Source organism: Bufo bufo, chromosome 3, assembly GCF_905171765.1.
Source record: "Bufo bufo chromosome 3, aBufBuf1.1, whole genome shotgun sequence".
NCBI classification, from domain to species: Eukaryota; Metazoa; Chordata; class Amphibia; order Anura; family Bufonidae; genus Bufo; species Bufo bufo.
In genome coordinates, this window is record NC_053391.1 from 491,993,225 (window position 1) to 492,019,642 (window position 26,418).

At 40.7% G+C, this 26,418-nt stretch overlaps 1 protein-coding gene across 1 annotated transcript in view; it reads right to left on the minus strand.

The window, feature by feature from the left end:
- Positions 1–26,418, minus strand: part of GPC6 (glypican 6) — a 1,575,810-nt gene that overhangs the window by 743,112 nt on the left and 806,280 nt on the right. The gene's annotated exons all lie outside the window — the stretch shown is intronic.

The window sequence follows — 26,418 nt, forward strand, 5'->3', positions numbered from 1 at the left end:
AAAAGAATCAATGGTCTATGCTACAATTTTTTTTGGGTTCATGTGCGGTAATTTTCCAACGCTAATAAGTTTCCTATTGCACACAATTCCAGAACACCCAGTTTCAATGATGTATGGTGTAGCTAACTCAGTGAGCATCCAGTTAAGCAGAAAATGAAATGCGATTATGATGCTTACAGTGTTTTAGCTTCCACTTTGCCTCATGGGAAGCTTTTCTTAATACTTTCTGAAAATTAGATAATGGCATTCAAGGTGAAATCAGTTAATCCATGTTTAGCTCCGACGGCGCTTTCCTTTAGTTTTAGGACTCTCTATACCTAATACCCTTTAGTTTTAATTTACAGGTCTATATGTTACTCCTTGTCACTTTTATGTCTCATTGTTGCACAGCCAGTACCCTGACCTCAAAACCACGAACACAGCGATCAGAGCAAAAAGCTCAAGGTCATAGGTAATTGGTAAACTTATTCAAATATATTCAGGGATGGAATTTGTCTTTGCATAATGTTGCATCCTAATAAGCCCAGATTTTTCTTTGAAAGCTTTTAGCACAAACTGAAATCCCACTGTAATTATGGCAAATTGGAAAAAAAATAATCATGTTTAGGAAATGTTTTGTACTGCTTTGAATGGAAATTTTCTTGAAATCGACAAGTGCACAAAAGTGTAATGGAAGAGACAGTCTTTTGCATGCAAATGTAGATGGATATGTAGTACTAGCTCTAAAACACAAAATCTATTCTCTATAGCTACTAATCACCTTGAATGCCTAATGGCAGGGAATCACTTAAGTTCAATCAAAAACCGCAGGTATAAATATACTGGGGCAGATTTATTAATATTGTCTAAAACAAAGAGAGTAAAAACTTAGAAGGGACAGGTAGAACATAAGTCAAATTTATCACAGTGTTGCATGCTTTGTGATGTATTTGCCACATCTTAACTAGAGTTAGATATTTTTCTGTAACATATAACCTCTTGATTGTCTTACTTTAGACTAGTTTTTGTGCTAAAATTTTGGCACATATCATTAATAAATACGGTGCATTTTAGGACAGCACTCTTCCTTAACAACCACCCACTGCCTTTTGTTGTTGTGGATTTAGAGGCTGCTGAGCACTTTTGTGAGCACCCCTGGTCTATGAATTAACTGTAACTCACCAGTCCACTTTTTAAAGCAGCCTTTAGTTATTTAGCCAGGATCAGAATTACAGTAGTGCCAATCCTAAATGGTAACCCTTTGATTACCACAGCATGATCAATGGGGATTGTCCCCTCTGATTGGGTCCCAGTGATCTGATAGGAAGCTTGGCATATCCTCTGTAGTCAGCTATGGGTACCTAGAAAGGACCCCAAGACTGTATATTCAGTAATGCTGAATATACAGTAAAGCACTGGTGTTGCTCTAACCACAGCCTGTGCTATAGAGATACGGGTGTAATGTATTAACAGGAGTATGCTAATATATCATAGGCCTAAAATAATATTGTAAGACATTAATTCCTTAATGGAATTATAAAAAATATCATACAAATTCAATACAAAAATGTGTATTGTTTATTATAAACTATGTTTTACTGTTGCAAAAAAAAAAAGAAAAGATATATAAGGTATCCACACCCCCACATTACCTGAACAACTCATTTACAGGTATAAGAAGGTACAAGGAATCATCGTGGATGATAGGTACGTGTCACTGAGGCCTTGGTGGAGTAAGAGCTGGTTTTTATACGTCAGCAGCAGTTGCTGTTTGGCACCTTAATAGTTAGTATAACTGTATAGCTGATCCGGGACTGCTCTTACTGGGAGTAGTTAAAGTGCTGGGTGGGTGACTACTCCCCTAAAAACCAGCCAGCACTGCCAGGTGAGGGGGATTACCTCAGTCTGACAGTGGAGCTCAGGAGGTGTGTGCTGGGATCTGAGGTTTGTGCCGTTCTGGAAGGCTGAGACCCATCTGTAAGGGAAACAGGCCCCCTAAAAGCCTGCTATGGACTGCTGGAGGCAGAACTGCCAACAAGGTGATTTTTTGCTATGTGGACTTTTCATTGTGTGTGAACTAACACCAAGACTGCAAAGTTACGGGCTGTTTTGTGCAATTGCCTCAAGTGTGAATAAACACTGACGTTTTGAGTTAAGAACTTAGTATTTTGCCTCTGTACTGCGCCCGCTTACCCTATCTACCAGAGCGAAACCCCACACAGGTTATTTAGAATAAAAGATGTACAACATAAACAATAAAATAAAAAAGCAATGTCAAAAACAGTTTTTTCTGTATTTGTACTGCAATAAATGTAGATAAATTCCAAAGTTATTTATATCTACCCTAAAAAAGCACAAAAATAAAATTTCTCTCACATAAAACTAGGCCTTTTACAGCCATGTGAATAGAAAATAAAATTACAGCTGCTTAAACAACAACTTTTGGACAAAAAAATGTAGAAAATAAAAGTATATAACAAATCTGGTTCATATAATAAACTCTAGCTTTTGTTACACGTTTTGCCAGAATTTGCTGCAGTAAATCTAACCCATTATGTATGCTTTAATTAAAAGTCACTTTTTAATTATGATTCATAATAATAACAGCAATTATATTAATTTATTATCTATACACCATTAATTTTTGTTATCATTTGAAGGACATAACTTTGTTAACTAGTTCATGAGGCTTCACATGTAATGCCATAGATGGTAAAGCACTTTGGCTTAGCCTGTTAGTTCATCTGTGGACCTCATAGGAGTTGATGGCTGTCAAACCATTCGTTCCTTTACTCTGGGTAAAAAGAAGATCAATTTCAATCCTATGAAGGAGAACTAGGATTTTCCTGCTATCTTACCCTCACTGGTGTAACTGTCAGGCCTACAAAGTACCATAAGGCCCGACCACTAAGGCTGCTCATTTACACTCAACCATAATATAAAGTTATTGATTATGTAATTATGATAGAAGGATCATGGAAAACTGAATGTAACCACAGTCTATGTTTTACTACAGAGGCATTGGCTTCTTCAGCTATTTGCATTATTATTCCTGTGCATTGTATCTGTATATGACATCATTACAGTATAGGTCTGTTTCCTTTACTATAAAGTGCCTGTGTACATTCTTATGCTATGAAATCATGGTGTATTTTATACCTGCACTGTGATATCACTGTGCAAAATGTATTAATCTTGTAAATGAAGTCAATTAGACAGCAAATTTATCACATATTTATCGATTACAAAACGATGCATTTTATAACACCCCTACATCTGCCTAAGTTGTACCCCTGCCCCACACTCCCTTGCTGAGCTAAGCAGAATGGATTTTTGGGAAACTAGATAAGCCAATTTGCACGAGAACTGTGCCAATTTGCGCTAAAATTTGCCACAATATTATAATTTCATGATGCAGTCACATTTGTAAATATGAGCCATTGTACATATTAGCTCTATACCGTGACCTCACTGGTTTCTTTTTTACATTGTGACATCACTGTGTGCATTTTACACTCTTATATTGGATGCAATATGGGAAGTACTTGGCAGTTAGGTAGAAAGCTCAAGTATAAATACTTTTTGCTTAGGTATGCCAGTTGTAGCAAGTTATTATAACTATTAGATCAGTATGGGTCCTACCGCTGGTACCCCCACTCATCATGAAAATGGGGATCCTATGTCTAGTAGTGCCTCCCAAAATCAATGGAGCTACAGGTCGATTATGAACACTGCTGCTCCTGCCACTTAATTCATCTGTATGAGTTTCGGAGATAGCCAAGTGCTGTACTGTGCTATTTCCAGAGCTCTCAGTGATGAAAAGTGCGGTACTTCGCATTCTTGACTTGCTGCTCTGCTCAAATCAATGAGCCTCTCTGTTTGCAGGGTCCCCATTGTCATGATTGGTAGGGGTCCCAGTTGTAGGACCCACATAGATCTAATAGTTGTCCCCTGTTGTGACAACAAGGATACCCTTTAAGTCATGCTTCTACCCTGGTCCCCTGGAGTGTGTCATGGGAAAGTGGAGTACCCTAATTAAAACAAGCTTTATATGGCGATCCCAAGAAATGGCGGACAAGGTTCACACCAATAACTACCCTCAGAGCGCTGTACACATTGGGTATGATATGGAGGTTTATCTCTTACTAGTATGAGTATATGAATTCAGTTTTGTGTACAAAATAGGGATGAGCGAATTCTCCATCTGTGAGTGACCTCTACAGAAGATTCCCCACTGTGCTGGCAGGCTATCATGGCTGCACATCAGGCACAGCCTTGATAATATTGCACAGGTGCCATTACTGCGAGTATCAGTGCATGCGCAGATGATATGTCTAAAAAAACAAATCAGAAATTGTCCACGCGCTGCTGCTAATATTCATTTAGTGGTGCATGCATATTTGTTGGTGCAGATTCGTGGGCATATCATCTACACATGCGTTTATGCTCGCAGTAACAGTGCAAGTGGGAGATGTGCAGTCATGTTATTCTGCCAGCAGATGGGGCATCTAGAGCTGTGGGGATGCTCTCTCACAAGTGTATATTCATTCCGATAAATTAATTGATTTGTATGAACCAATTCGCTCACCCCTAATCCAGTTATCCCTCTTGTAAATTGTATTTTATCATAGTAATTTGGTACAAAAGAATAAAACAATTTTTTTTCCATGCGGATACGTGTAGAAGAAATTATTGAGGGAACATAAACCCTTGTAACAAGTCTTTTATCCGTTTATTTCATTATCTTATGAATACGTGTTTTCAGTAGTTGTCATTTTACAAGTTTGTGCCTGGATATGCGGGAATTCTATAAATAAGTTAATTATGATCATATGTTTTATTTATTTCCCTTTTGTCTGAAATACTAAAGGTTAGCTCTTCCAATTAGTTAAGCATTTATTAGTTGTAGTTCAGTATTACATGAAAAAAATACACCAGGACAACCTAGTGGGACACCAGGGATACACTAAATATTGTTATTGTGGAACCTAAAATGATCAGTTTGTCAAGGATGACATTGATGTGAGGTCCCACATTACCACGGTTGATCAGAAACACACCAATGGGAAATCTAAGTGCCACGCTTGATTTGTCAACTTGTTGCTTTTATTTTGACAACATTTCAATGAGTCCTGTCATCACATCTGTTAAAATCTCTGAAAAAATTAGTTACAGCCTGACAACAAAACTGTTGCATTCCATTTTGTTGCTGTTTATGCTTGGTTTGTCCTCCTGTGAGCCATCAGCCACAACCAAGTGTCATAACAATTTCAAAGATACCATCTGTTTGAGGAGTATGATCCAATGACATATACAAATCTTTTCTATGTAATGCATCCATCAATATATCATCTCCTTTTCCACAGTAGATTAAGAGAGTTCTGTGTCAAATTCAAAGTGTTTGTATGGTAAAAGTGTTTGTATGTTTTAAATAAACAGATCATTTCTTTATTTGTTCACATCTTTTTGGATGGTTGATGAGTTAATTTAAATTGTGAAGTGGAAAACTGCGAGACATTTTTAAAACACATTAGTACTTTCTAGGGAAGCAATAATAATGCTGTGAGATTTTAATGTTCAAGCTAGATAGATAGATAGATAGATAGATAGATATGAGAAGAAAGACAGAGAAGAAAAACATAAATATGAGAGAGATAGATCGATAGATAGATAGATAGATAGAGGTATTTAGTAATGAATTTGTATCTACTTACTTTTCCTTTCATAAAGGTTTCTTGCCACTCAATGCCAAATTTTATATTTCCTAAACCTTTTAATACCACATGTGTGTGTTATGTTAAAGGTCATGTACATCTTTGGAGGCAATTTTTGTTTATGAATGCATTTCACTAATTTTTGGCTAAAAATCATATTATCAATCAGCCTTTATTAAAAATATTGAGCCATTCTGTCACAAAAGGTTAACTGTTTTTCTAGCTGTGTGACTGGTATTTTCACCCTTATCTCTAAACTACTAAGATATCAAAAACACTTATTTAAGCCACATTCTTATCAGTAAGATAAGGATTGAGCTTTGATGAGTGTTTATAATCCAAGAGAGCAGAGATAAGGAGTCCGTCTGATGGAAAAGACAAAAAATCCACAGGCAGCTACTAGAGCATCTCAACTATGTACACAAAAAAGGATTCCATCCATAATAATAAAAGCCCTGTGTGCGTGCCCAGGGATGCGTGTTCGTGTGTGTGTGCCGATAATTGAACTGGGCCTGCACTGCGCACCAACCAATCAACACACGGCACTCCATACGCCACCTGCACCGCCCACTCCAGCGCGCCGCCCACTCACCGCCGCCCCACACGCCACCTGCACTGCCCACACCAGTGCGCACTGCGTGCCGACCAATCATCACACAGCGCTCCACATGCCGCCCGCACCGCCCACCGGCCAATCACCAGCTGCTCGCAGGTTACGGTGTGCTCACAACATCGGACCGCCACCATTACTGTCCCTGCATCACACAGCCGCACAGTCCCTGCACTCTCAGCCAGAGACAGCCATCAGTCACAGTGCCAGCAGTCTCAGCCAGCCATCTCAGCCATCAGTCAGTGCCACCAGTCACAGTGCCAGCAGTCTCAGCCACCAGTCAGTGCCAGCAGTCTCAGCCACCATTCAGTGCCAGCAGTCTCAGGAACCAGTCAGTGTCAGCAGTCTCAGCCACCAGCCACAGTCAGCAGTCTCAGCAAGAGACAGCACTCAGTGCCAGCAGTCTTAGCCACAAGCCAACAGTCTCAGCCACCATCCACAGCGACCAGTCTCAGCCACCAGTCAGTGCCAGCAGTCTTAGCTATCAGTCAGTGCCTCCAGTCACAGTGCCAGCAGTCTCAGTCACCAGTCAGTGCCAGACATCTCGGATATCACTCAATGCCACCAGCCACAGCCATCAGTCTCAGCCATCAGTCATTGCCAGCAGTCAGTGCCAGCCGTCTCAGCCATCAGTCAGTGCCACCAGCCACAGCCACCAGTCACAGTGCCAGCATTCTCAGCCACCAGTCAGTGTCAGCAGTCTCAGCTGCAGTCAGCAGTCTCAGCCACAGCCAGCACTCAGTGCCAGCAGTCTCAGCCACAAACCACAGCCATCAGTCTTAGCCACATGCATCAGTCAGTGCCAGCAGTCTCAGCCTCAGCCAGCAGTCAGTGTCACCAGCCACACGCACCAGTCAGAGCCACAGCCATCAGTCAGTGCAAGCAGTTTCAGCCACCAGCTGCAGCCGGCTGTCTTAGCTACAACCATCAGCCAGTGCCAGCAGTCTCAGCCACCAGCCATAGGCAGCACTCTCAGCCACAGCCAGCAGTCAGTGCCAGCAGTCTCAGCAACAGCCAACAGTCTCGGCCACCAGCCACAGCCACCAGTCTCAACCACCAGTCAGTGCCAGCAGTCTCATCCACAGCCACCAGTCACAGTGCCAGCAGTCTCAGCTAGCAGTCAGTGCCAGCCATCTCAGCAATCAGTCAGTGCCACCAGCCACAGCCTCCAGTCACAGTGCCAGCAGTCTCAGCCACCAGTCAGTGCCAGCTGTCTCAGTCATAACTCAGTGCCACCATCCACAGCCACCAGTCACAGTGCCAGCTGTCTCAGCACCACCAGGCAGTTCCAGCAGTCAATGCCAGCCATCTCAGCCATCAGTCAGTGCCACCAGCCACAGCCACCAGTCACAGTGCCAGCTGTCTCAGCCATACAATGTGGTCAAGTTCCCTTGCCATTTAATATAGACTGTTCCTACTAATGTTTATGCACTACTGTTCTAGCGCCCATTATTGTAACAAGCTTAATTATTTTTGTAACAGGCTCTAGTATTCTTAACTTCTTAAGGACCGGGCCATTTAACTTTAAAATGCTCTTACTAATTCAAGCCATTGTGAGATTGTTTTCTCATCACATATTGTACTTCATGACAGTGGTAAATTTGAATACAAATATTTCATTTTTATTTATAAAAAAAATACCAAATTTACCAAAAATTGGGAAAAATGTGCAACTTTTCAAATTTTAATTTCTCTGCTTTTAAAACAGATAGTGATAACTCCTAAAATTGTTATTACTTTACATTCCCCATATGTCTACTTCATGTTTGGATCATTTTGTGAATGCCATTTTGTGTTGGGGACGTTAGAAGGCTTATAAGTTTAGAAGCAAATCTTGAAAATTTCCGAAACCCACTTTTTAAGGACCAGTTCAGGTCTGAAGTCACTTTGTGAGGCTTACATAATAGAAACCACCCAAAAATGACCGCATTTTAGAAACTACACCCTCAATGTATTAAAAAACGATTTTACAAACATTGTTAACCCTTTAGGTGTTCCACAAGAATTAATGGAAAATGGAGATGAAATTTCCGAATTTCACTTTTTTGGCAGATTTTCCATTTTAATCATTTTTTTTCGCTAACAAAGCCAGGATTAACAGCCAAACTAAACTCAATATTTATTGCCCTGATTCTGTAGTTTACAGAAACACCCCATATGTGGTCCAAAACTGCTGTATGGCCACACGGCAGGGCGCAGAAGGAAAGGAACGCCATATGGTTTTTAGAAGGCAGATTTTGATGGACAGTTTTTTTGACACCATGTCCCATTTGAAGCCACCCTGATGCACCCCTAGAGTAGAAACTCCAAAAAAGGGACCCCATTTTAGAAATTACACACGGAAGGGCGCAGAAGGAAAGGAACGCCATATGGTTTTTGGAGGCCAGATTTCACTGGGATAATTTTAACTTGCCATGTCACATTTGAAGATTCCCTAAAGGAACCAGTAGAGTAAAAAAATACAAAAAAGTGACCCCATTTTGGAAACTACGTGATAAGATGGCAGTTTTGTTGGTACTATTTTAGGGTACAGATGATTTTTGGTTGCTCTATATTACACTTTTTGGCAAGGTAACAAAAGAATAGCTGTTTTGCCACAGTTTTTATTTTTTGTTATTTACAACGTTCATCTGACAGGTTAGATCATGAGCTATTTTTATAGAGCAGGTTGTTACGGACGCGACAATACCAAATATGACTACTTTGTTGCTTGTTTCAGTTTTACATAATAAAGCATTTTTGGAAAAAAAAAAAAAATTTTGTGTCTCCATATTCTGAAAGCCATAGTTTTTTTTTTTTTTTAGGTGAATGTCTTATGTAGGGGCTCATTTTTTTCAGTATGAGATGATGGTTTGATTGGTACAATTTTGGGGTGCATATGACTTTTTGATCACTTGTTATTACACTTTTGTGATGTAAGGGGACAAAATGGCTTTTTTACACATTTTTTTTATTTTTTTTACGGTGTTCACCTGAGGGGTTAAATCATGTGTTATTTTTATAGAGAAGGTTGATACGGACGCGGCGATACCTAATATGTATACTTTTTTAAATTTATTTAAGTTTTACACACTAATATCATTTTTGAAACAAAAAAAATCATGTCTTAGTGTCACCATAGTCTGAGATCCATATTTTTTTTTATTTTTTGGGCAATTCTCTTAGGTAGGGTATTATTTTTGAAGGATGAGATGATGGTTTGATTGGTACAATTTTGGGGTGCGCATGACTTTTTGATCGGTTGCTATTACACTTATTGTGATGTAAGGTGACCGAATTTTTTTTTTTTTTTACAGCGCTTTTGTTGTTTTGTTTTTTTACGGTGTTCACCTGAGTGGTTAGTGTGACAAAATGGCTTTTATTTTACACAGTTTTTATTTTTTATGGTGTCTATCGGACGTGGTGGATCATGTGATACATTTATAGGGCAGGTCATTACGGATGCGGCGATACCTAATATGTGCGGTTTTTCTTTTTTTTTCTATTTTTTATTATAAAATCAGGGGAAAGGGGCATTTTATATATTTTTTTTTACTTGAAACGTAATTTTTTTATTCAAAACAATTTTTTTTACTTTTTTTTAAAACTTTATTTCTGTCCCACTCTGGGACTTCAACTTTTGGGGGTCTGATCCCCTCTGCAATGCATTACAATACATCTGTATTGTAATCCATTGCCTGTTTGTGTACTACAGTAAGTAGTACACAAACAGGTTGCCTAGGAGACCCAGCCTGAGGCTGGATCTCCTCGGTACCCGTAGAAGGCAGGTCCCGATGACGTGCAGGGCATTGGGAAGCCTCTGCACGGCATCGGGCTGCCTTGTCACGCATTGGGTCCCCGCCACAGCAGCATTCTGGCAATGCATCCCCCGCCGTACATGCACAGCGTTCTGCGTTAAGGGATTAATAAAGACCAATTGAAAAAAATATTTTCTGCTCAAAATAAGTTTTATTGTCACATTTCCAAAGCAATAACATTTTTATTTTTTAATCATTATACACTGACGAACAAAAGAGTAACAATGTTTTGAACTTTTGAATTTCAGGCTCCATATCTCACAATCCACTATGGCTTCAAACGTGAGACTGCTATCATTTAATAGACAATCATCTTGGCTATCTCATACAAAAATTAGACTTGAAACTATTTAGTATATTATTAGTTATGACCAATGCAGTTACATGACAAGAATCTGCATACCTAATCATATGCTAAATAGTTACAAGTCCAATGTATGCATGAGATAGCCAAGATGATTGTCTATAAAATGATGGTAGTCTCACTTTTGAAGCTGTAGTGGATGGTAAGATATGGAGCCTGAAAGTCAAAAGTTCAAAACGTTGAACTTGTTACCCTTTTGCTCATCAGTTGTAACTGTGTGAGAGCTTTCTTTTCACAGGACAAGCTGTTTGGTATCATTTTGGGATATATATAATTTATTGATTACTACATTTTATTTTTTGGGTCCGTAAGAAAAATAAAATAAAATAAAACCCATCAGTTATGGCTGCATTTAAAATGTTATTAAAAAAATAAGTTATTTAGTCTACGGGTCATTATGATTGCATCTTAACCATATGTGTTTTTGTGGTAAACTATTCTAAAAAGATAATGAAAAAAGATTTTTTTGGGGTGGGGCTTTGTTTTTTTTTCCTCCTTAGGACTATAATTGCTTCTATTATGCTGTAAAATACATAGAAGTTAACACAATTAGTGACCACCTTTATTGTTTGATCAGTGCTAGATACTGTTGGCAAAAGCCATGGTATCAGGATTGTAGCACTCATAATGCAGCAATCTTTTCTGAGGTGTCATTGTACAAAGGTGGCACATCAGAAGTCCCGTCAACAGCCAAAGTAAATACAGTCTAGAGCTGTTATTAAGGGCTTAATCTAATTCTTGCTTATTTTATGGAATCTTGTCTTGTAGATAGCACTCTTTCCAGTTAGCCCCTCTAGATAGGCCCATCATATCAATACTAAGGTAAGACTTGCAGAGCACTTTGTATCTCTGTAGATAGGCAGTAGAGTTTCTTACTGATAGAAAATTCAGTTTGCTTTCCAGTGACCATAAAAATAGTGTTGTTATTCTAGTATTTGGTAAAAATAGCTCTAAAGTTGCCCATTTTGAGCCTTAGCAATGCCTTCCTATCTTCTCTTTACATGACACTGTCAGTTTTAGCAAGCCTCCACACTTATGTAAACAGAAGACAAGAAAGAGTTGCTTTAGAGCTATTTTTCTAATAGAAATGTACAATTTCAGTAATTAAAGTATATTACAAAAATGATCAGCATTAGAGATGAGCGAATTTTTCAAAAAATCATTTCGCCAATTATTATTTTTTATTTGGTTTGATCCGAATAAATTTGAAGCAAATTACATAAAAAACTGCTATTTCCTTGCTGCAGAGAGCCTTTATAGTGGTGTAGAACACTGTGCCTTGCAGTAACATGCATAGGGAGTCTGATTTGGTAGTGAAATAATACTGTGAGTCTGTATGACATGCAGATGACAGGCGTCACACTTAGAATCACTGCACACTTTACTTATTTGGGGCCAAATCTGTCCAATTAGTCACGGGGCCAAAACTGACCAAATAACTTATGTATGAACTCAACCTTACAGGTCAATGTTGGCGCCAAGAAGAAGAGCACTCCTTTTACACCGTCATCAGCTGATTCCACATAGATGTCTACAGACCCTGTTCTATTAAACGCTTATACAAGTAGAGCCCCCACCAGAGCAGAGAGAGTGTCAGCAGTTAGTTTGTGTTGACGTCACTGATTATTTTGTCTTTCCTCTGATCTGTCAGAACAATAACCCCCAAAAAAAGGATCCTGTCTGTAGAGCATCCACCTTCACTTGGTCAGCATTTGATCAGTAATCCATCAGTATTGCTAAAGCCCAAAAAACAGGAGTGCATCCAAAACAGAGATGGCACGTGAATGGAATAATTGCATGTCTTCTTTGCTTTGTACCCACTTCTGCTTTGGGCAAATCACAAGCTAATTCTTTAATTATTTTTTTTACGGGGGGGGGGGGGCGACCTTTATTTAACAAACAGGATATTAACACACAAAAAATACAACACAGAAGGGGCAAAACCGCAAGATTTAAAAGACAAACTGAAAAAACAAAGTGCTTCATCAACAAGAATGGATTGACGACCAGTAGGTCAGGTGACCTCGTAATGCATATGGATCTAGAAATGTATGGGGTTATAGCTGATAACTGGAGGACAGTCCAGAAAACAAGCCGACTCCAGCTTGTGAGTAAAGACATTGGAATAAATTGTCTACTTCCTCCCACGTGACTTCGTCCTTTGATTTATGAATATCATTCCATAAAGTCTTGAAGTCCTCTGCGTGGATGGCACTGATCCAGACACGTCATACCCGGTCCACATCGCTGCTAGCCAAGTAAGGTCCTGAGAACTGATCACCAGCTTACCCAAACAACATTCAAAGTTTATTTGGAACCACATCCCTACACTAGCTGTGAGCGCCTCGAAACCATTATACAGGAAAGAGCGGGAGGCAAGTAAATGTCTTTGGTAATACCTCCAATAGATCATCCTCTATATACGTCACGCAGAACCAACTTGTCGACACAATCCGGTCCTCTGTGCATGCCTTGGTGAGTGGAGGCTTTGATTAAATCTGTATGAGCACAGCCAGTGGATCTCTGTCCTTTCCTTTGAGTCCAGGTAAACAGGAAAATGTGGCTTTTAGGTTCAGCTCTGAGCCCACTTCAATGGCAAGACCCTTTTTCTTCTCGGCAGCTATGTGAGCAGAGAGGAGTTTGGAATACTCTTTCAGTCTGGTGTGTGAGAAATTATACATCGGTGTCACACTGTACAGAGTCCATTGTTTTTGAAGGAGCAAAACAGCCTATGCCGGATCAAGAGTTTCCTCCAAGGGGGTGCACTGTGGAATTTTTCTTTTAGACAAGCTTCGCAATGAAGACCATTGATGTGCAGAGGTCAAGCTTCCGGGAGGATACCTCAAGCTGTAAAAATGACTGCTCCTTCGTGGCGATGACCTACTTTTGGCAGTTAACACCCCATCAGTTGGTGTTTGCATATCCTTCGCGATAAATGATGTTCCAGTTCACTGACTGTAAACAGATTTACCAGCATCTGTTCCAGGACATAAAACAGTGAAATGACATTGTTCATCCCATAGTCCTGGTGACTGACAAATAACGTGGCTTCCTCAAAGAGCCTAAGCAAACGGCAGGTGTAACTCATAAGCTGCCACTGGCTGACATCAAAGTTACACAGGGGACTACTCCTGTCCGCTTGGATCATCAAAAAATCATTGATGGCCTTTCTCTGTTCCTACAGTCGGTGCAACATATGGAGGGTGGAATTCCAATGGTTGGAAACATTGAATATCAGCCTATGTTGGGGGGATGCCGTTCTGCTGATGCAGCTCAAGGAGGGTGTGCTTTGCAGTGTATGAGTGGCTGGGGGGGATGCAAAGTTTCCTGGCCATTTTTAGGATGTCTTGCAGATGGGTGGAAGACGTCAGGAACTGCTTGACAACCAGATCGAACACGTATTCCATGCAGGGCGCATGGGTCAGCCCTCCTTGACGCAGCGCCGACAACATATTCTTCTCATTGTCGGTCACCATGGTTCCGATTTTGAGTTGTCGCGTAGAAAGCCAGGATTCGGTTTCTTGATGAAGGACACAGAGAAGTTCCTCCACTGTGGCAAACCAGGTGCAGAACAGCGTGAGAGTGATGAGAGGGGTCGCACATGACTTGCATACACTACATGCCTCCAACATAATTCTTGGATCTCTAGATGAAAATGATGTATTTGGTGTAAATCATTAGAGGGGAATATTTAGAGACATTGACTTCACAAAAGATACAGAGCAGCAGAGTTTACTTTGAAATGTAAAATTTCAACACTGCTTACTTCAGCCCATACAGCAAAAGGAGGTGTACAGTCACCCAAAAAGCCAATTTCACATAACACATTTCACCACTACGTAATTCAACCCATACCGCAAAAAGAGGTGTACAGTCGTGGCCAAAAGTTTTGAGAATGACACAAATATTAGTTTTCACAAAGTTTGCTACTAAACTGCTTTTAGATCTTTGTTTCAGTTGTTTCTGTGATGTAGTAAAATATAATTACACGCACTTCATACGTTTCAAAGGCTTTTATCGACAATTACATGACATTTATGCAAAGAGTCAGTATTTGCAGTGTTGGCCCTACTTTTTCAGGACCTCTGCATGGACCCAAAATGTCAACGTTTTGGTCCCCGAGCCACTTAGTTATCACTTTTGCCTTATGGTACGGTGCTCCATCGTGCTGGAAAATGCATTGTTCTTCACCAAACTGTTGTTGGAAGAAGTTGCTGTTGGAGGGTGTTTTGGTACCATTCTTTATTCATGGCTGTGTTTTTGGGCAAAATTGTGAGTGAACTCACTCCCTTGGATGAGAAGCAACCCCACACATGAATGGTCTCAGGATGCTTTACTGTTGGCATGACACAGGACTGATGGTAGCGCTCACCTTTTCTTCTCCGGACAAGCCTTTTTCCAGATGCCCCAAACAATCGGAAAGAGGCTTCATCAGAGAATATGACTTTGCCCCAGTCCTCAGCAGTCCATTCACCATACTTTCTGCAGAAGATCAATCTGTCCCTGATGTTTTTTTTGGAGAGAAGTGGCTTCTTTGCTGCCCTTCTTGACACCAGGCCATCTTCCAAAAGTCTTCGCCTCACTGTGCGTGCAGATGCGCTCACACCTGCCTGCTGACATTCCTGAGCAAGCTCTGCACTGGTGGCACAATCCCGCAGCTGAATCCTCTTTAGGAGACGATCCTGGCGCTTGCTGGACTTTCTTGGACGCCCTGAAGCCTTCTTAACAAGAATTGAACCTCTTTCCTTGAAGTTCTTGATGATCCTATAAATTGTTGATTGAGGTGCAATCTTAGTAGCCACAATATCCTTGCCTGTGACGCCATTTTTATGCAACGCAATGATGGCTGCACGCGTTTCTTTGCAGGTCACCTTGGTTAACAATGGAAGAACAATGATTTCAAGCATCACCCTCCTTTTAACATGTCAAGTCTGCCATTTTAACCCAATCAGCCTAACATAATGATCTCCAGCCTTGTGCTCGTCAACATTCTCACCTGAGTTAACAAGACGATTACTGAAATGATCTCAGCAGGTTCTTTAATGACAGCAATGAAATGCAGTGGAAAGGTTTTTTTGGGATTAAGTTAATTTTCATGGCAAAGAAGGACTATGCAATTCATCTGATCACTCTTCATAACATTCTGGAGTATATGCAAATTGCTATTATAAAAACTTAAGCAGTAACTTTTCCAATTTCCAATATTTATCTAATTCTCAAAACTTTTGGCCACGACTGTACAATCACCCATAAAAAAAACTAAAAAAAACTGTGTCACATAAAGAATTTGACCACTAAGTACTTCAGTCCATATCGCAAAAGGAGGTTTACATTCACCCATACATTTTCCGAAATAAAGCCAGTGTCACATAAAGAATTACACCACTAAGTACGTTGGTTCATACCGCCAAAGGAGGTGCACATTAACCCATACATTTTCCCGAAAAAAAGGTAGTGTCACATAAAGAATTTAACAACTAAGTAGGTCGGTCCTTACTGCAAAAAGAGGTGTACATTCACCCATACATTTTCCCCCAAAAAAGCCAGTGTCACATAAAGAATTTCACCACTAAGTACGTCGGTCCATACCGCTAACAGGAGGTATACATTCACCCATAAATTATCACGAAAAAAAGCCAGTGTCACAAAAAGAATTTAGCCACTAAGTACGTTGGTCCATGCCGCAAAAAGAGGTGTACATTCACCCATACATTTTCCCGAAAAAAAGCCAGTGTCATATAATGAATTTCACCACTAAGTACTTTAGTCCATACCGCAAAAGGAGGTGTACATTCACCCATACATCTTCCGAAATAAAGCCAGTGTCACATAAATAATTTCACCACTAAGTACGTCGGTCCATACTGCTAAAAAGAGGTATACATTCACCCATACATTTTCTTGAAAAAAAAGCCAGTGTCACATAAAGAATTTAATCACTAAGTACATTGGTTCATGCCGCAAAAAGAGGTGTACATTCACCCATACATTTTCCCCCAAAAAAGCCAGTGTCATATAAAGAAGTTAACCGCAAAAAGGGCTTTACCACATTTAACTGCACCGCTGAATGACAAGTAGGCCCTTAATTGAGAGGGGTTGCACATGGCTTGCATAAACTACATGCCTCCAACATTATTATTGGATTTCTACATAAAAATAATGTATTTGCTGTAAATCACGAGAGGGGCATGGCTGGAGACATTGACTTGACAAGAGATACAGAGCAGCGGAGTTCAGCCACCCCTATTAGTTTCCCGCTGTTACTGCTCCTGAATTAAAATTGGGCCAACCAGCTTCAGCTTCCTCTGATGTATATGCCTACAGAGTCCATTTGTTATGGCTTTGCACAGGGAGCAAGATTGTTACACACAATTCTGATAGAACTCCTGATCTTAAGAAACTGGACTTGGACTCCAAAGCAAAGGCTCTTCTGTCATGTCTTGTGTGCTGTGGAGATTGAATGCATATTGAGCAGATAAAAACACATGAATGTTTTCAACTTAGTGAAGCTGCTTGATTTAATTGTGAATTAATGGTAAAAGCAAAGTTTGCTGGTGTGTTGTCATCAGCGTCTTCATTATGTTTAGTGCAGGACCCACGACGACATGTTTCGGTCCATACAACAAAAGGAGGTCTATAATCACCCATCAATTTTCCAGAAGAAAACATGGTTGAAATAAAAAATTTCACCAATAAAAGGATAATGGAATTCGGTTCATACAGAAGAAAGTCTACAATTACATATCAATTTTCCCCCAAAAAGCCTGTTTCACGTAAAAAATTTCACCACTATGTAATTCGGTCAATACCACGAAAGGAGGTGTACAATCACCCATCAATTTTCCCTAAGAAAACATTGTTGAAATAAAAAATTTCACCAATGAAAGGATAATGGAATTTGGTTCATAAAGAAGAAAGTCTACTATCACCCATCAATTTTCCCCAAAAAAGCCTGTTTCACATAAAAAATGTCACCACTACGTAATTTGGTCCATACCGCAAAAGGAGGTGTACAATCACTCGTCAATTTACCAGAAGAAAACATGGTTGAAATAAAAAATGTCACCAATAATAGGATGATGGAATTCAGTTCATACAGAAGAAAGTCTACAATCACCCATTAATTTTCCCCAAAAAAGCCTGTTTCACATAATAAAAGAAAAGCCTTTAGTGGCTTATATCTGTGGAAAAAGAAAAATATATACTGTGACACAGTGAGAGGTTTGGTCTGGGAAAACAGGTATTTTCCTCCCAGCTTGTGCTGCTGGGCTGATTTATAGCCAGGTGAGGTCAAATACTGAACCGGATTTTAAGTGCTGGTCTGGGTTTTGGCAGCACCTGGCTGTCCTTAAATAGGCAGCTGGGCTCAGAAGCCATGTCTGTGTGCTAGGATCTGAGGCCTGTGCTGGGCTGGAGAGCTGAGACCCGTCTGTCAGAGGAACAGGCTGCCTAAAGCTTGTATTTGGACTTTCTGAGGCACAACTGCCACCAAGGAGATTTTTTGTTATATTAACTTGCCATTGGGTGTGAAGTAACATCAACACTGCAAAAGTGACATTTTGTTTATGGCACCTTATGTGAATAAACACTGAAGTTTGAATTGCGAACTTGTATTTTGCCTCTGTTATGCGCCCGCTTATCCTAACTACCAGAGCGAATCCACACAATACGCATTATACTTCTGCAGTTATGTGTGTTGAAAGCGTTTACTGGCCTATTTCAGTACAGAAAAAATATATATATACGCACTTCACAGGTGCATTTATTTCTGCTAAAAGTGTTTAATGGCCTATTTCAGTACAAAAAGAGAAATATATTCTCAGTTCACTACAGCAGTTATATGTGTTGAAATTATACAGAAAGAAAAAAATATACGCACTTCACTTGTGCACTTATTTGTGGCAAAAGCGTTTATTGACCTATTTCAGTACAAAAAGAAAAATATATTCTCAGTTCACTTCTGCAGTTATATGTGTTAAAAGCGTTTACTGGCCTATTTCAGAACAGAAAGAGAAATGTATACGCACTTTACTGGTGCATTTATTTCTGCTAAAAGCGTTTTTCTGGCAAAAAAATATATATATTCTAATTTCACTTCTGCAGTTATGTGTGTTGAAATCGTTTACTGGCCTATTTCTGTATAGAAATAATAATATATACTCACTTCACTGGTGCATTTATTTCTGCTAAAAGCGTTTACTGGCCTATTTCAGTACAAAAAGAAAAATATATTCTCAGTTCACTTCTGCAGTTATGTGTGTTGAAAGCATTTATTGGCCTATTTCAGTATAGAAAGAAAAATATATATGCACTTTACTGGTGGATATATTTCTGCTAAAAGTGTTTACTGGCTTATTTCAGTACAAAAAGAAAAAAATATTCTTATTTCACTTCTGCAGTTATATGTATTGAAATTGTATAGAAAGAAAAATATATATGCACTTCACTGGTGCACTTATTTGTGGCAAAAGCATTTAGTGGCCTATTTCATTATAGAAAGAAAAAAATATATGCACTTCACTGCTGCATTTATTTCTGCTAAAATCATTTACTGGCCAATTTCAGTACAAAAAGAAAAATATATTCTTAGTTCACTTCTGCAGTTATATGTGTTGAAATTATACAGAAATAAAAAAACATATGCACTTCACTTGTGCACTTATTTGTGGCAAAAGCGTTTATTGGCCTATTTCAGTACAAAAAGAAAAATATATTCTCAGTTCACTTCTGCAGTTATATGTGTTGAAAGCGTTTACTAGCCTATTTCAGTACAGAAAGAAAAATGTATACGCACTTCACTGGTGCATTTATTTCTGCTAAAAGAGTTTACTTGCAAAAAAAAATATTCTCATTTCACTTCTGCAGTTATATTTGTTGAAATCGTTTACTGGCCTATTTCTATATAGAAATAAAAATATATACTCACTTCACTGGTGCATTTATTTCTGCTTAAAGCATTTACTGGCCTATTTCAGTACAAAAAGAAAAATATATTCTCAGTTCACTTCTGCAGTTTTGTTTGTTGAAAGCGTTTACTGGCCTATTTCAGTACAGAAAGAAAAATATATACGCACTTCACTGGTGCATTTATTTCTGCTAAAAGCGTTTTTCTGGCACAAAAAAAAAATTCTCATTTCACTTCTGCAGTTATGTGTGTTGAAATCGTTTACTGGCCTATTTCTGTATAGAAATAAAAATATATACTCACTTCACTGGTGCATTTATTTTTGCTAAAAGCATTTACTGGCCTATTTCAGTACAAAAAGAAAAATATATTCTCAGTTCACTTCTGCAGTTTTGTTTGTTGAAAGCGTTTACTGGCCTATTTCAGTACAGAAAGAAAAATGTATACGCACTTCACTGGTGCATTTATTTCTGCTAAAAGCGTTTACTGGCTTATTTCAGTACAAAAAGAAAAAAATATTCTCATTTCACTTCTGCAGTTATATGTATTGAAATGGTAAAGAAAGAAAAATATATATGCACTTCACTGGTGCACTTATTTGTGGCAAAAGCATTTAGTGGCCTATTTCATTATAGAAATAAAAAAATATATCACTTCACTGGTGCATTTATTTCTGCTAAAAGTGTTTACTGGCTTATTTCAGTACAAAAATAAAAAAATATTCTCATTTCACTTCTGCAGTTATATGTATTGAAATTGTATAGAAAGAAAAATATATATGCACTTCCCTGGTGCACTTATTTGTGGCAAAAGCATTTAGTGGCCTATTTCATTATAGAAAGAAAAAAATATATGTACTTCACTGGTGCATTTATTTCTGCTAAAAGTGTTTACTGGCTTATTTCAGTACAAAAAGAAAAAAATATTTTCATTTCACTTCTGCAGTTATATGTATTGAAATTGTACAGAAAGAAAAAAATATACTCACTTCACTGGTGCACTTATTTGTGGCATTTATTGGCCTATTTTATTATAAATAGAAAAAATACATCCACTACACTGGTGCATTTATTTCTGATAAAAGCGTTTACTGGCCTATTTCAGTACAAAAAGAAAAATATATTCTCAGTTCACCTCTGCAGTTATATGTCTTGAGAGCGTTTATTGACCTATTTCAGTACTGAAAGAAAAATATATATGCACTTTACTTGTGCACTTATTTGTGGCAAAAGCGTTTTCTGACCTATTTCAGTACAGAAAGAAAAATATATACGCACTTCACTGGTGCATTTATTTCTGCTAAAAGCATTTACTGGACTTTTTCAGTACAAAAAGAAAAATATATTCTCAGTTCACTTCTGCAGTTATATGTCTTGAGAGCGTTTATTGACCTATTTCAGTATAGAAAGAAAAATATATACGCACTTCACTGGTGCATTTATTTTTGCTAAAATCTTTTACTGGCCTATTTAAGTACAAAAAGAAAAATATATTCTCAGTTCACTAATGCAGTTATGTGTGTTGAAAGCATTTACTGGCCTATTTCAGTACAGAAGGAAAAATATATACGCACTTCACTGGTGTATTTATTTCTGCTAAAAGCTTTTACTGGCCTATTATAGTACAAAATTAAAACAATATTCTCATTTCACTTCGGCAGTTATATATGTAGAAATTTTACAGAAAGAAAAAAATATATGCACTTCACTGGTGCCCTTATTTGTGGCAAAAGCATTTATTGGCTTATTTTATTATAAATATAAAAAATACATGCACTACACTGGCACATTTATTTCTGCTAAAAGCGTTTACTTGCCTATTTCAGTAAAAAAAGAAAAATATAATTTCAGTTCACTTCTGCAGTTATATGTGTTAAAAGCATTTACTGGCCTAGTTCAGTACAGAAAGAAAAACATATACGCACTTCATTGGTGCACTTATTTGTGGCAAAAGCACTTAGTGGCCTATTTCAGTACAGAAAGAAAAATATATATGCACTTCACTGGTGCATTATTTTGTGGTGAAAGTGTTTAGTGGCCTATTTCAGCACAAAAATAAACATATTTTTGTTATTTTTAAGGGTGTTTTATTTTGCTTTTAATTTAATTAGTTCAGCTAAAAGTATGTCAGACAAAGAGGTGCCAGGCCATGCACAGAGGAGTGGCAGAGGCATAAATGTTTCTGGCACAGGCAGAGGTCGCAGCAGAGTAAGGAGGCGTTTCAGCAGGAGTCGCAGCAAGAGGCCTGAGCTCCCGGTGTCATCTAGAGGTCGTGTATTGACCAGCAACCCAGCTGTACTTGCTTGGTTTACTCGGTCATCCACTTCATCCCAAGTGACATCAAACACCCCCAGCCAACAGTCGGTGGGTTCGTCAGACACAACCATTAGGTGGCATGGCTCGGGCGCAGGCCCCGTGCCCTCACTTGTCCTCAACCTACCTCTGTCCTTTTCTGTTCCAAAAATACGATAAGTATTATATGCTGTACGCTCAGCTCCACTATACATCGAGGACGAGCTACTAGAGGAAAGTCAGCAGCTACTGCCCAGCCAAGATCTGGTGGAGACATCCGCCTTTTCCTCCGCTAGGTGGGCAAGTAGTGATGAGGAGAGTGGTGTGGGAGGTGGTGTTGCGAGCAGTCAGGCTCCTGACCAAGAGACGGTTAAGGAGGACATAAGTGACATGCAGACACTACTTGATGATAATGAAGCCGATCACACTTGGGAGCCGGGTGCAGAGGGGGCTTCATCATCATCTGGAGAAGAGGACGGCAGATTGCCAGTCAGGCAGCGGCTGAGCCAGCAAGGTGGTAGCATGGCTGGGAGTCAGCAGGAAGGCAGCAGTTGCAGGTCGAGAGCCAAAACTGCCCGGGGTAGACCACCTGCTACGCAGCAGCCTATCTGCCCAGGAAGTAGTGGTGCAGGGGCTCACGGAGGCAGTGGCGGTAGCAATCAGTCAGTACGGACTGTTGGGGTAAAATCACCTACTCGGCAGTGTGGCAGTTTTTTATTAAGCCGCCGGAGGAGGTTAACATGGCCATGTGTAGATTATATGGGCAGAAGGTGAATTGTGGCCAGGGTGACAATGTTTGCAACATGGCCCTATGTCAACATATGCAGCGTCACCATAAAGTGGCCTGGGAGAACCATGGCTCTGATGTGGTGGTCCAGCCTACCGCAGCAACCGCTGCATCACCCAGTGGCATGCACCCGGTTTCAGCCAGTCAAGGCTCCACCACCTCAGCTGAAGGGAGCTGTCTGTCATTCCCATCTTCTGCTGGTCCAGATGCTCCTGCTCCTCCTCCTCCTCGTCAATCATTCCGTCAGCCATCAATAACTGAAGCGATTGCCAAGAGACAGCAGTGTGCGTGCACTCATCCAAGAAGATAAACGTGCTCCTGTCCAAGTTGCTGGTGCTGCAGTCCCTCCCTTTTCAAGTGGTGGACTCTGCACCTTTCAGAGAACTGATGGCTTGTGCCGAGCCGAGGTGGAGAGTCACAAGCCGTCATTTCTTTGCGAAAAAGGCAGATTGGAGAAATATAACTGAAAATTAATATATTTTTTCCATCATTTTCAATACTTTTTATGTAGATGGTGTCTGCAGTGATTAGAGACATCTGTCGAATACCTTCGTTGTGTCAGGTCCAGAGATTGGAGAAATATAACTCTAAATTAATATATTTTTTCCATCATTTTCAATACTTTTTTTTATAGAGGGTGTCTGCAGTGACTAGAGACATCTGTCCAATACCTTCTGTGTGTCAGGGCCAGAAATTAGAGAAATATAACAGAAAATTAATATATTTTTTCCATAATTTTCAAAAAAATTTCTATAAACGGTGTCTGCAGTGACTAGATACAGTACAGACCAAAAGTTTGGACACACCTTCTCATTCAAAGAGTTTTCTTTATTTTCATGACTATGAAAATTGTAGATTCACACTGAAGGCATCAAAACTATGAATTAATACATTACATTTTCGTAAAAGTCTGGGTTCAGGTTCGGTGTTCGGCGCTTTCTTGGCGCCACACGTCACTCTGCTCTGATCAGTGTAGGGATAGGATGCAGCTGCTGCTGTTGGGGCGAGATTAGGCAGTGATTTACTTACTGAAGTGATCGATATACAGCTGTGTATCATACAACCTCTGCTATTCAATTGCTCACTGTTTTAAGGCTGCCCAGAGCGTTTTTCTGTCACTTTTTTCTGGGGTGATCGGCGGCCATTTTGTGTCTTGTGGTGTGCCAGCACAAGCAGCCACCAAGTCCATTTTTAACCATCAATAGTGTGTTGGTTTTTTTTGCTATATCCTACATCAGGGGCTTGGCTGTGCTTGCTATTTTATTGAGGGGTAAAATACAATTGCCAAAATAGCAGTACCCTAAATCTGGTGTTTCAGCTGTGGCTAGCCAATTGTAATACTGTTTGCTGTCTGGGTATATTAGATTGAAGGTGCGGATAGGGTCATCCTCAATAACTTCACACGCTACCGTGCATTTCCAAGTCTAATTCTGTCTAATTCTGTCCGTAAACGTATAACTGTCATCCAGCGCCTAAATACTAGGCCTACAATTTATATTCAGCTAAATCTGTCGTTACTGCTGTGCCTGTATTAGTGTAATACGGTACCTAAATAGATAGCCAGATAGTGTTAGGTGCCTGTAAAAAAAAGGCCTGAATTTGAATTCAATACATTGGGCCAAATAATTTTTTTCTTATTGTGGTGAACGGTAACAATGAGGAAAACATCTAGTACGCGGACGCGGACATGGTCGTGGTGGTGTTAGTGGACCCTCTGGTGCTAAGAGAGGACGTGGCCGTTCTGCCACAGCCACACGTCCTAGTGAACCAACTACCTCAGGTCCCAGTAGCCACCAGAATTTACAGCGATATTTGGTGGGGCCCAATGCCGTTCTAAGGATGGTAAGGCCTGAGCAGGTACAGGCATTAGTCAATTGGGTGGCCGACAGTGCATCCAGCACGTTCACATTATCTCCCACCCAGTCTTCTGCAGAAAGCGCACAGATGGCGCCTGAAAACCAAGCCCATGAGTCTGTCACATCACCCCCATGCATATCAGGGAAACTGTCTGAGCCTCAAGTTATGCAGCAGTCTCTTATGCTGTTTGAAGACTCTGCTGGCAGGGTTTCCCAAGGGCATCCACCTAGCCCTTCCACAGCGGTGGAAGACATAGAATGCACTGACGCACAACCACTTATGTTTCCTGATGATGAGGACATGGGAATACCACCTCAGCACATCTCTGATGATGATGAAACACAGCTGCCAACTGCTGCGTCTTTCTGCAGTGTGCAGACTGAACAGGAGGTCAGGGAGGAAGACTGGGTGGAAGACGATGCAGGGGACGATGAGGTCCTAGACCCCACATGGAATGAAGGTCGTGCCACTGACTTTCAGAATTCGGAGGAAGAGGCAGAGGTGAGACCGAGCCAACAGCGTAGCAAAAGAGGGAGCAGTGGGCAAAAGCAGAACACCCGCCGCCAAGAGAGTTCGTCTGCTACTGGCCACCGCCATCTGGGACCGAGCACCCCAAAGGCAGCTTCAAGGAGTTCCCTGGCGTGGCAGTTCTTCAAACAATGTGCTGACGACAAGACCCGAGTGGTTTGCACGCCTTGCCACCAGAGCCTGAAGCGAGGCATTAACGTTCTGAGCCTGCATGACCAGGCACCTGCATGCAAAGCATGAACTGCAGTGGAGTAAACACCTTAAAAACAAGGAACTCACTCAGGCTCCCCCTGCTCCCTCTTCTGCTGCTGCCTCGGCCTCTTCCTCCGCCTCTGGAGGAACGTTGGCACCTGCCGCCCAGCAAACAGAGGATGTACCACCAACACCACCACCTCCGTCACCAAGCATCTCAACCATGTCACACGGCAGCGTTCAGCTCTCCATCTCACAAACATTTGAGAGAAAGTGTAAATTCCCACCTAGCCCCCCTTGATCCCTGGCCCTGAATGCCAGCATTTCTAAACTACTGGCCTATGAAATGCTGTCCTTCAGGCTGGTGGACACAGCTTCAAACAGCTCATGCCGCTTGCTGTCCCACAGTATGTTGTTCCCAGCCGCCACTACTTCTCCAAGAGAGCCGTGCCTTCCCTGCACAACCAAGTATCCGATAAAATCAAGTGTGCACTGCGCAACGCCATCTGTGGCAAGGTCCACCTAACCACAGATACGTGGACCAGTAAGCACGGCCAGAGACGCTATATCTCCCTAACTGCACACTCAGTAAATGTAGTGGCGGCTGGGCCCCAGGCGAAGAGCTGTTTGGCACACGTCCTTCTGCCGCCAAGGATCGCAGGGCAACATTCTTTGCCTCCTGTTGCCTCCTCCTCCTACTCAGCTTCCTCCTCCTCTTCTTCCACCTGCTCATCCAGTCAGCCACACACCTTCACCACCAACTTCAGTACAGCCCGGGGTAAACGTCAGCGCGGGGCCTAAAAATATCTGGCAACGGCCTGTTCCAGTGTTGGGTGACATGAAGCCTGATTCTCTGCTATGACATGAAGCCTGATTCTCTGCTATGGGACCTCTCTCCTCTGTCTGGGTGCCGGAGCCTAAAAATATCTGACAATGGCCTGTTCCAGTGGTGGGTGACATGAAGCCTGATTCTCTGCTATGACATGAAGCCTGATTCTCTGCTATGGGACCTCTCTCCTCTGTCTGGGTGCCGGGGCCTAAATATCTGACAATGGCCTGTTCCAGTGTTGGGTGACGTGAAGCCTGATTCTCTGCTATGACATGAAGCCTGATTCTCTGCTATGACTTGAAGCCTGATTCTCTGCTATGACATGAAGCCTGATTCTCTGCTATGGGACCTCTCTCCTCTGTCTGGGTCCCGGGGCCTAAATATCTGACAATCGCCTGTTCCAGTGGTGGGTGACGTGAAGCCTGATTCTCTGCTATGCCATGAACCCTGATTCTCTACTATCGGACCTCTCTCCTCTGTCTGGGTGCCGGGGCCTAAATATCTGACAATGGCCTGTTCCAGTGGTGGGTGACGTGAAGCCTGATTCTCTGCTATGACATGAAGC